This window comes from Procambarus clarkii, chromosome 22 (genome assembly GCF_040958095.1).
Source record: "Procambarus clarkii isolate CNS0578487 chromosome 22, FALCON_Pclarkii_2.0, whole genome shotgun sequence".
Taxonomy (NCBI): domain Eukaryota; kingdom Metazoa; phylum Arthropoda; class Malacostraca; order Decapoda; family Cambaridae; genus Procambarus; species Procambarus clarkii.
The window spans coordinates 20,114,526-20,127,141 of NC_091171.1; the positions used below are offsets into that span (position 1 = coordinate 20,114,526).

General features: G+C 45.5%; 1 protein-coding gene across 4 annotated transcripts in view; it reads right to left on the reverse strand.

Moving 5' to 3' along the window:
• The window catches only part of Rab14 (RAS oncogene family member Rab14), a 51,621-nt gene that overhangs the window by 24,616 nt on the left and 14,389 nt on the right, over window positions 1-12,616 (reverse strand). The gene's annotated exons all lie outside the window — the stretch shown is intronic.

The following is a 12,616-nucleotide window of genomic DNA, read 5'->3' on the forward strand; positions in this document are numbered from 1 at the left end:
AGCTAATGTCCCAATCTAATATAACATACATTAGCCCGATAAGCTCCAGATAGCAGTAGGGGCTCCCCACAGAAACAAGGCTTTCAGAAAACAATCCTGAACCGAAGGTGCCACAACAAACCAAGGGGAGGAAAGAAAAGAGAGCACCAGGTCCTGCTTGACCTGCTTGATGGGGTTCTGGGAGTTCTTCTACTCACCAAACCCGGCCTGAGGCCAGGCTTGCCTTGTGAAAGTTTGGTCCACCAGGCTGTTGCTTGGAGTGGCCCACAGGCCCACATACCCATCACAGCACGGTTGGTTTGGAACTTCTTTTAGAAAACAGTCTAGTTTCCTCTTGAAGATGTCCACGGTTGTTCTGGCAACATTTCTTATAGTTGCTGGGAGGACGTTGAACAACTGCGGACCTCTCATGTTTATACAGTGTTCTCTGATTGTGCCTATGGCACCTCTGCTCTTCACTGGTTCTATTCTGCATTTTCTTCCCTATCGTTCACTCCAGTACGTTGTTATTTTACTATGTAGATTAGGGACCAGGCTCTCCAGTATTTTCCATGTGTTTATTATTTGGTATCTCTCTCGTCTCATTTCTAGTGAGTACATTTGGAGAGCTTTGATACGATCCCAATAATTTAAGTGCTTTATCGCGTCTATGCGTGCCGTATATGTTATCTGTATTCCCTCTATTTCAGCAGTCTCTCCTGTTCTGAAGGGGGAAGTGAGTACTGAGCAGTATTCAAGACTGGACAACACAAGTGATTTGAAGAGTACAACCATTGTGATGAGATCATCACAATGTGATAGATTGTGAAATATTTAAATATTTATAACATGTTATTTTGTCAAGCATTTAATGTCTTGGTCCAAAGACCAAGACAGCTCAAGCAGTGCATGAGCAGGCCAGAGGTGACAAAATGCACAGGAGAGCTTGTGAAATGGGGCAGAAGTGACATCCACCCCAAACGTAAGCTGGAACGGCTCCACCAACGGCTCACGATAAGAAGCGGAACTATTCGGCATGAGATACCAGTCCAAAAAAGAGCCAAGAAAGGAAAAAAACTATGTTCACAGATGCCGACAACACCCTTCAAAGGGAAATGAAATGGCAGAAAGACTACCAGGAGACTTCATACTGTTGCTGAGATACCACCTGCTGTTGCTGTTGCTGTTCATACCACCTGCAGGAGGAGGCCTGGTCGACAACTGGGCCGCAGGGATGCTAAGTCCCGGAAGCACCTCAAAGAAATGAAAACAGCAGGTGGGACATCATCAGAGAAGCCACCTGATCACCATACAAGTGGCGATACATCCGCATCAGAAAAATCAGACGAAAAGAGCAGAAGGGTAAGTCGAACCAAGGTACCTCACTGGCCCCACTTGTAGAAAGACTTCTGGGGTCGGACACCAAGCAAGCAGCGTCTAAAACTAAGGCTCGGCCGGCCACCATGGGGCCAGGAGTAGCACCCTCCCCAGATAGGATTTGAGCCGAACCAGAACCCGAAGCAACAGCTGGACCAGGGGATAAAGGTACAGGAACCCCCACCTTGACCAGTCCTGCCGGGAAGCATTTGGAGATTACCTGGTTGATACCTGGTTGATGGGGTTCTGGGAGTTCTTCTACTCCCCAAGCCCGGCCCGAGGCCAGGCTCGACTTGTGAGAGTTTGGTCCACCAGGCTGTTGCTTGGAGCGGCCCGCAGGGCCACGTACCCACCAGAGCCCGGCTGATCCGGAACTTCTCTTAGAAAACCGTCCAGTTTTCTCTTGAAGATGTCCACGGTTGTTCCGGCAATATTTCTTATGCTCGCTGGGAGGACGTTGAACAACCGCGGACCCCTGATGTTTATACAGTGCTCTCTGATTGTGCCTATGGCACCTCTGCTCTTCACAGGTTCAATCTTGCATTTTCTTCCATATCGTTCACTCCAGTACGTTGTTATTTTACTGTGTAGATTTGGGACCTGACCCTCCAGTATTTTCCAGGTGTATATTATTTGGTATCTCTCTCGTCTCCTTTCTAGAGAGTACATTTGGAGAGCTTTGAGACGATCCCAATAATTTAGGTGTTTTATCTCGTCTATGCGTGCCGTATATGTTCTCTGTATTCCCTCTATTTCAGCAATCTCTCCTGCTCTGAAGGGGGAAGTGAGTACTGAGCAGTACTCGAGACGGGACAGCACAAGTGACTTGAAGAGTACAACCATTGTGATGGGATCCCTGGATTTGAAAGTTCTCGTAATCCATCCGATCATTTTTCTGGCTGACGCGATATTTGCTTGGTTATGCTCCCTAAACGTTAGATCGTCGGACATCATTATTCCCAAATCCTTGACATGCTGTTTTCCTACTATGGGAAGATTCGATTGTGTTTTGTACCCTGTATTATGTTTCAGATCCTCATTTTTGCCGTACCTGAGTACCTGAAATTTATCACTGTTAAACATCATGTTATTTTCTGCTGCCCAATCAAAAACTTTGTTGACATCTGCTTGTAGTTTTTCAATGTCTTCAGCAGAGGTAATTTTCATGCTGATTTTTGTGTCATCTGCAAAGGACGACACGAAGCTGTGGCGTGTATTTTTGTCTATATCAGATATGAGAATAAGGAACAGTAGCGGTGCAAGGACTGTACCTTGAGGTACAGAGCTTTTAACATCGCTTGGACTCGATTTTATCTGATTGACTGTTACTCTTTGTGTTCTGTTCGACAGGAAATTGAGTATCCAGCGTCCTACTTTTCCAGTTATTCCCATTGACCTCATTTTGTGAGCTATCACCCCATGGTCACATTTGTCGAACGCCTTTGCAAAGTCTGTGTATACAACATCTGCATTTTGCTTTTCTTCTAGGGCTTCTGTGATTTTGTCATAGTGGTTGAGTAACTGTGACAGACAGGATCTTCCCGCTCTAAATCCATGTTGTCCTGGATTGTGCAATTCATTGTTTTCCATAAAACTAGAAATTTGATTCCTAATCACTCTTTCAAACACTTTTATTATGTGTGATGTTAGTGCAACTGGCCTATAATTTTTTGCCAAGGCTTTACTCCCCCCCTTGTGCAACGGAGCTATATCTGCAGATTTAAGTGCTGCTGGTATCTCCCCTGTATCCAGGCTCTTTCTCCATATTACGCTGAGTGCTCTCGCTACTGGTACTTTACATTTCTTTATGAATATTGAATTCCATGAGTCAGGCCCAGGAGCTGAGTGCATAGGCATATTATCAATTTCTCTTTCAAAGTCTTCCGAGTTTGTGGTAATATCCGTTATATTATCTGCAGCTTGAATGTCATTCATAAAGAAGCTGTCTGGGTCATCAACTTTCATGTTGTTTATTGGTGTGCTAAACATAGCCTCATACTGGCTTCTTAGAATTTCACTAATCTCTTTGTTGTCCTCTGTGTACGTACCTTCATTTGTAATTAACGGTCCAATACTGGTCGAGGTTTTGGATTTTGATTTTGCGTATGTGAAAAAATATTTCGGATTTTTCCTTATCTCTTGTATAGCTTTCTGTTCCAATTCCATTTCCTCAGACTCATATGATCGCTTCAACGTTTGTTCTATTTCCTCAATCTCCCTGCTTAGGCTTGTTTTCCTTGCTTGTGATAGTTGTGTCTGCCGAAGCATTTCCGTTATTTTTTTCCTTCTCTTGTACAGTCGTCTCCGTTCTCTTTCTAGAGTGGTCCTCTTTCTGCCCCTCCTCACAGGTACGTGCTTCAAGCAGACCTTGTAAGCTTCAGCTGTCAGTTGAGCTATTCCCTGTGTGGGAGTTTTGTCGCTTAAGACCGTCTCCCATTGAATGGTTGCAAGGTCTACATTTATTTTTTCCCAGTCAATCCTCTTATTGTTGAAATTGAATTGATTGAATATTCCTTCTCGCTTGTTGGGTCTCTTAGACCTACTACCGTTATTTATGCTAGTTCGCACTTCAATGAGCTTATGGTCTGAGTATGAAGTATCTGAGATTGTGATATCCCTGATTAGTTCATCATTGTTTGTGAATAACAAGTCTAGTGTGTTTTCGTTCCTAGTTGGTTCTGAAATCTGTTGATTGAGCGAGAATTTGTCACAGAATCTCAAAAGTTCTCTAACCTGTGGTTGGTTATTTCCCGGGTCATTCCCTGCTATGATATTTGTGTTTGCCGTTCTCCATCTTAGACTCGGTAAATTGAAATCTCCAAGAAAGATAATATCTGGAGCTGGGTTTGCTAGGTTGTCAAGTATGTTCTCTATTTTGTGCATCTGTTCTGTGAATTCCTCAATCGTTGTATCTGGCGGTTTATATATTAGAATAATAATTAGGTTTAGTTTCTCTACCTTCATTCCAAGTACCTCTACCACCTCATTAGTTGAATTTAATAGTTCTGTGCATACCAGGTCTTCTTTAATATACAGACCTACTCCTCCATTTGACCTAGTTTTTCTATCACATCTATATAGATTATAATTTGGAATCCAGATTTCACCATCCATGTAATCTTTTGTATGAGTTTCCGTGAATGCCCCAAATATTGAGTTTGACTCTAATAGAAGGCCATTTATGAACTTAACTTTATTTCTTGACTTTGGCTTTAAACCTTGAATGTTTGCAAATATGAATGATTGTCCATATTGTGTGTCACTTCTGGAAGGTTTTGGTAGTTCTCCCTCCTCTCTACCCTGACCCAGGGTGTGTTGTTGTGGCAATGGTTTGTCCAGTTTTGGAAGTGATACTGGGGAGTGTGGTAGTCTCTGTGTAGTTGGGGGGTGTAGTATGTGTGGGCTTGATGACGAACTGTAGTCCAGTCTTGGGCATTTTCCCCTCTCCATCCGTACTCCTGCCACGTTTCTCCCTCTGTTTGTACCTGCCTCTAAAAAATTTTCAGGGCTATTATGTTGGACTTCTTCTCTTATATGGCGCTGTGTACCTCTGACGTGGAAATCGGGGCAGTGAAGATCGTAGCATTTCCTCTCATTGACTGAGAGTGTGCATAGCTTAGGGTGAAAATATCTACACTCTGTATCAAAACGACATCTGCCTTTCCCTAACCAGTTTCGGCATTTCCGTGGGTGCATGAATGAGCATTCCGTGCCTCTGGGCCCATATCTACACTGTCCTTTTGCATAATACCAGCAAATATTTTCATTTGTGATTGTATTATTCTTGTTTGTACCCGTGCACGACTTGGCTACCTCTGTGTTTTTTGTTCCAACTTTCTCGTTTCTGCATTCATTCTCGGTATTGCCCTTATCTTTCTCCTTGTTGCTTTCGTCTTTCTCATTTGTGTTCTCATTCGTCTCATTTTTTCTCTCCTTATTCATATCACCAGTGTGCTCTACAATATTGCCTTCATTTTTGTGTACCTCGACACTATACCCTTCTACATTGCTACTTTGACTCTCTAAATTCTCAGTCCCTGGGTTGTGTTCAGAGTTCGTTGCTGTCTTTATATACTCTGCATATATTTCTGGTAGTTTTTGTGTGAATTGTAGCCTGTGTACTTCAGGAATGTTATTCATTAGTTTGGTGATGTTTTCCCACAACTGTCTGTCTCTTTGACAGATCCAGTAGTTACCTTCCCGGTTTGCATATTGTGTAGGTAATCCTGTACAACTCAGGTGAAACCTTATGTTACAAATGTTACATACAATGCCTACAACACTCTTCCGAAGTGACTTAAGGCAGCCTCCACACACCTCCATGTTGGGTTTGTGATGTTATAATAATATATGCATATATTTAAGTATTATATGTATGTATATATAATATGTATCCAGTATATTTATAATATTACATATGTTTATTTGTTCAAGTTTATGTGGGGGTACTTATCGCCTTGTGGAGAAAATATGGTCGTCTTGGGACCGTCCAGTTGACCGTTGTTTGTCCCAGGTCGGGGGCAGGATGGGCAACCAGGATGTCACTGGTTGCCAGTTACTTGATTTATACACTGATTATGTGCCTGTAATATCCTAAGGGAATTTCTGCTTTCTTCCGGCTTGCAATGTTATTCACTTACTCTATTACTAGTTCCTAGCTCCACTTTCCCGTATTACCGTATATATTGCCAGTATATTATCACTGAGGGAGTATACTGTTACTGCGGGACGTCCTCTACACTGTGTAGGCCTCGTGGCTGTGTAATAAACAGCCTAGTGTGATGCCTCCTCCACAACTTTACATTTATACTTTTTCTTTGTACAATTCTCTAACACTATCCACTAATTTATATGTTGTGTTACACGTTCCACTTCACTGTTCAACGTATCACTGCTCGCTATATTTGATATATATCGCTTATGCCTGTACACATGAGCCTGGTGGCACTGGCTCACCACGTGGGACCACCTTTATTCTGTATTTAACTCAAATTTCCATTGTTAATTTCTGTATTCTATTTTCCTACGGGTCACTATGCACTTGGTGATCACTGTGGGCCGTAATCCATGGTTGTAATCCTAAAAAAGCCCGGTTTATTCCAGTGTTTTAACGGAGCGCGACGACGACACGTCTGTCCCCTCCCCCGATTGCGAGACCACGCCGACGTGAAGAGGCCACCTCTGGGCACCTGCACATCCGATAAATTCAAAGGAAGGAGGCGACGTTGACCGTCCACTCTGTGGAAAGCGGAATGAAGTGAGACATGCTGTCTGCCAGGACTTTGGACATTCCCCGAATATGAACGGCACGGAGAGCTAAACCCCGAGAACTCAGCAGAAGAGTTACCCAAAGCGACCTGCCCCAAAGAGCCATGGACTGCAGAGACCCCCCACAATTGAGACAATGAACCACAGGGATGCAATACGAATGGAGCCGTATCAAAAAGCCCCGAGGAAGCCCAATCTGCTGCAACACCAGCCACACAGCCACAAACTCCCGCACCGTGCTGTGAGCCCGACGGAAGGATGGAGCCCAACTACCCTGGGCGGCCTGGTGCGCACTGGTCACAAAGCCCAGCGAGAGACGAGGCGTCTATGAACTCGCTGAGCATGGGAAGGGGAAGGCGCCATGGCACTGAACCCCAAAAAACCTGAAGAGGAAGTCCGTGACTCAGCAACCGACTTAAAGATACTGAGGTGCGAACCCAGCAGTCGCGAGAGAGATGACAGGAGGAGCTCCCGATGGTACTAGAACAGCCTCCGAAGCCAAACCCTGCACGGGGAAAACCTGCATGCCAAAGTTCAGCCTCCCACACAACTGCTTGAGCAGCTGCCGAGTGACCCGGGTCCCCCTCAAAAAGACAAAACAAAAAAACTGAAGGACTGCAACTGAACCAATGCCACAGGAGGGAGAGAAATGGACGCAGTCCGCGAATCCCACACAAGGCCCAGCCAAGACCGAACCTGAGGGGAAAACCAACTGGAACTTTCGCCAATTCACCAGGAACCTGAACCCGGCAAGCTGGGAAAGAACGAGATCCCTGGCTAGCAGACATGTAGACCGGCTGGGAGCCCACACCAACCAGTCATCGAAGTAGGCCAAAACCCAAAGACCTAGCAAATGAAGATGGACCACTACAACCCTTGGTTAACCCCGTGAAAAAGCGAAGTGCCAGATGCACAGCAAATGGAAGGCAACGAAAGCAGTAAGCATGTTGCCTAACCATGAACCCTAACCAATCCCTGAACCCCATATGAATAGGAATGTGCCGATAACGTTCCTTGAGGCTCAGAAGCCGGACCTAAGACAACGTAGTCATCCGAAAGGAGAGGCAAGGAATCAAACAGTTCAAACGGGACAAGTTCAGAATGAACCAAAGATCCGCACAGTCCCGTCTCAGAACCAGAAAGAAGCGGGAAACACACTTGACGGACAAAGTCTTTTCGACCACTCCAAGATGACCCAACAGAAACGGGGAAAAAGCCTGCCATACCAACCCTGAATCTCTGACAGGAAAAGGAGCCGCGCAACACCACCAAAGGCCGAAGAGACGACCCAAAAAGCCCATAAATCATGGAACCAGGCGTGAGCAAACTGAACCATGGGCAACCCGCAAAAGGGCCGACACGACCTCTGAGAAGACGATTTCTGAACAGAGTGATCACCGCACCGACGAGACGAAGAAGGTCCCGGAGGACATACCAGCTCAGAAACTGACACCAAAGACCAAACTCAACCTATTGAAAACCGAGCCCTGGCACGACCACCCCGAGAGGAGTGAGAGCGCCCCCTTCCCTGGAGTACCAACAAATCAGCAATGGGGAGGCAACTAGGGGACGCCGCCGACAAAAACAGGGCAACACAATCCTTCGGAAATAACAGAGGACAGAATGGAGTCAAAGATTGCAGAGCCAGGGTTCAAGCTGAATCTAGAGAGAGAGAGAGAGAAAGGACGGCATGCCAACACAAAAAACAAAGATACTGCCTCCCAGAGGGTCAGCGCAAACAGCTTCAGCAGGGTAGCCGAAACCAGAACCCCAGCCGAAGGTCCCTCAACTCAACACCCCCCACATCCTCCGAAAGCCAGTCTGAAGACAACTCCAGAAGACTGAAGAAGTGCAAGATTGAAGCCAAATGGCCGCAAGCTCGATGATCATCCGCTGCCAGCACAGCCGAAAGAATGGGAACTTGAGTATGTAATTGCACCAGACCCACATCATGAGGAAGTGCAGGGGCAAAGAGGCACTCATTGAGGAACACCAGTGAGCCCCCCTAGAACACGTGTAAAACCAAAGACATCTCTCGCTGACTCCAAAGCCTCAGCAGGAAAACTGGGCTCAACAATCTCTGTCCCCGAATTGGAAGAGGCAATACCGAAGCCACCAGAGCCTCATCCCAAGCTAAACCCCACCCCGATTCCGAAACCCTCAGACTTTTTGGGAGCCTGGAGCAGGAGAGGAGGAGCAGGGCAAACCACACCCACCTGGGAAGGAAGAAAGCAAGGGTGCAGACGGAACCATGGTTGAAGTAACCAACGCCCCTAAATCCTTGTCCCTAAAACCCAAGTGAGGCAGCTCCAGGGCTTCCAATTGAGCAACCAACCTGGCTTGTTGCAACAAAGAGAACCTAGCATGCAATGCAGCTGCTTCCTTACCCCCCAACCTCCTCAGACAAGGAATGAGTAAACTGAATGACAAGTGGAGAACAAATCCCACTAGACTCAAGGTCGTGTCATAGGTGTCACCGACCCAACAGGCAGCATAACAGAGGCAGGATGGACGATCGTCACCACAAGGCAAGGGCAACGAACAACCCTCAGCATCGTACAAGGCGAGACAGGGCTCCGAAAACGCATCCATGGTACCCCAGAGCACAACAGTTTTCCAGGGACTATAGGGTACATTAGTCCTATGGGACACACAGGCACTGGGGCTAGCTAAGCCGGTTAACCATGTCTGTTGCAGGCAAACTGACAAGAAGTTGCCGTGAAACCTCGGGGCAACAGAGGACGACCACTAATACAACCTAGGCTAGCCTAATGAGAAGCTAGGCAGACCACCTCTGCCAATCATAAGCAAACACCCTAAATACAAAACAACACAAAAACCCAGCGTTGAATGTAACGAAACACCAATTTCTAGGTGAGACCAGGAGGCTCCTCGGAGCTATCCATGCTGATATGGATATTACTTGACTTTGGCATCAATGTGAATGGAGTTTATAGGCCTACTGGGGACCACGAGCCAGAAACTGGCCCCCTCTAGAGAGGCACGAGGAGCAATGGCCTATAGAAATGCACATGTGATTTGGAGAATTCTATGTCTGCCATCAACCGGGTCAGGCACACAGAAAGGTAAGCGCCCCATGATAATAGACCACAAGTTAGCTAGATTGAATAACCCTGCAGAAACAGGGTTTCCAAACCCTGAAACAGGGACGAAGGGAAACAGGGTCAACCCACAGCGCATCCCCGGACACAGAAGCCGTGGCGCACAAATAACAGCAGAGAGCCACAACCAGACAAAACACATGATGCACCCCAAGCCTGACCAAACAAGCATCAACAACCCAAGAACCCCTCTGGAAAGCAGCCGACTCAGTCTTCACCAGAAAAGGAGACAGCCGCAAACAAACATATCACCAGAACCAAAAGAGAAGAAACCCATGAGGAGAGCATGAAGCTCCCCAACCCGACCCACAGAGGCCAAGGCCAATGCCAACAGGAAGAGAGCCTTAGAAAAACAGTCTGGAACCAAAGGGGCCACTACAAACCGAAGAGAGAGATAAGAGAGCACCCAGTCCAGAGAGTAGAACGGCTCAGACAGCGCATAAGCAGGCCGGAGGTGAAACAATGCCCAAGACAGCTTGCGAAACGGTGCAGAAGTAACATCAATACCGAAAGCAAGTTACAGGGGCTCTGCCAACGCCGCACGATATGAGGCAACAGTAGAATTTAGCAATATGTACTTTCACGTTCATCATCTTTCTTCCCTTTATGTGATTTAAACCAAATATCGACGATTTAGACAAAACAGAAAGCAAAGTATACCGACAAAGAGACAAAAAGAAACGGAAGGACCACCAGGAAACTTCATACTGCTGCCGAGACGAAGCCCGCAGGTGGAACACCATCGAAGAAGCCACCTCATCACCATACAGATGGTGATAGACTTGAGTCAAAAAGACCAGACGCGAAGTCTCGAGGAGAAGACCAAACCAGTCTCATAACGGACCGGACCGATCTGCTGAAAGAGGTTGGAGCCATGGGAAAACCTACGGGTTCCGACACCGAGCAAGCAGTATCTGAAACCAAGGTTGGGCCGGCCACTATGGGACCAAGAGGACAACTCTCCTGTGGTAAGTGACGAAGCCCTCAAACAGAAGTGAGACCCGAACGTCTCAGGGAAGATAACCTTGAAATGCTAGGGGAAGTTCTTAACGGGGACCTAGGGTAGGGAGCCCTTGGCGCATGCAGCCCAGAATACTGAGAATACCTGGCCATCACATCACACACAGCTGGCACAGCCACAAGTACAAAAGCCAGACAGGAAAGCGAGGCCAGAGAAGACATATTGACACCAGACACGTCAGTTATGAACTAAGGTGGTGGGCTGCCGGCTCACCCGAGCGGACGCACTAGTCGGATGACTATTTGCTTGTTTGTTTTCTTTTGGAGGGAGTTCTCTGGCTCTGTTCGGATGTAGGTTGCAATTTTTACCAGTTGTGGGTTTATATTGTTTTGCCTATCTTTCTGGGTGCCCTCCCTGGTCGATGGCAGACATGACATACTCTAAATGTAGAGTGCTCATAATGGCCATTGCTCCCTGTGCCTTTGAGGGGGGAGAGAGCAATAACAGCTGAGCAGTAGAGGGGTTAATGTGTTGATACATAACTATCTCCAGGATGAGGTTTACGAATCTACAGGTCCAAACTGCTGTGAATTAGCAGTGTGGCCTATCTCCTATATAATTAACAGTAGACCTATCTCCTATACTATTAATTAAATTAACCCCTGGGCTGCTCTGGGCTACATGGCCTTCAACACCCACAGGCGCAAAAAATAAAAAGAATTAACAAAATATTTCGCCTTATAAAAGTGTTCAATTGTGCTCCCTGATCATGGGAAACATAATAAAAAAATCGTAGGTGGCATATTTTGGTCGCAATAGGACAGGGAAGTCTGGCAAAAAAAAAAAAATTGACAGAGCAAGCACCGGAGGCGGTCTGCTCCGCCCCAGCTGTCAGGCAGGAGTTGCCACAAAAATATTATTACCTAATTATTTCAATGTCTCTGATTTTTTCTAAGTTTTTTAGCAATAATATTATTCAATAGTGTGTAGTGTGATATATTTATATAATAAAATGTGTGAATCATTGCTATACTCAAAGGTATTATATTAGTGTATAATATATATTAGTGATTCAATTATTATGTTCATAAAACAATAAACAAATAGTTTTGCTTTTATTACACTATATACATAGGTTATATACAAGTTTCTGCATGTTTTGTTCACCATAGCGAACCACTACCTCTCCCACCCTACCCATCAACATTGGTGTTCCCCAGGGGAGCATACTTGGCCCTCTCCTCTTTCTCATCTACATTAATGACCTCCCAAATGCCTCCCAACATCTCAAACCAATTCTATTTGCTGACGACACGACCTTCATTTACTCCAGTCCTGACTCCCTTGCTCTAAATGTCACAGTGAATACTGAACTAAATAAGGTCCATCACTGGCTAACTGCCAACAAACTCACCCTCAATATTGACAAAACTTTCTATATTTTGTTTGGCAATAAATCCTCGAATCAAATAAATCTCAGGATTAACAATACCCAAATTTGTAACAAAGTAGATGGCAAATTCCTTGGCGTTCTCATTGACCGCAAGCTGAATTTCCAGGGACACATTCTAAATATATCAAAAAAAGTTTCAAAAACTGTTGGCATTCTTTCTAAGATCAGATATTATGTACCTCGCCCTGCCCTGGTGACACTATTACTCTCTCATCTATCCTTATCTCAACTATGGTATTTGTGCTTGGGGTTCTACTACCCAAAATAATTTACGTCCTTTAATTACTCAACACAAAGCTGCTATTAGGACAATATCTAACTCTGGCCCCAGACATCACTTGGTACCCTTACTCAAATCTCTGAATATGTTAGATATTAAGTCACTGCACATCCTCTCATGTGTATTTTATATATATAAAACGCTGAACTGTAATGTCAATCCTGACCTTAAAAGCT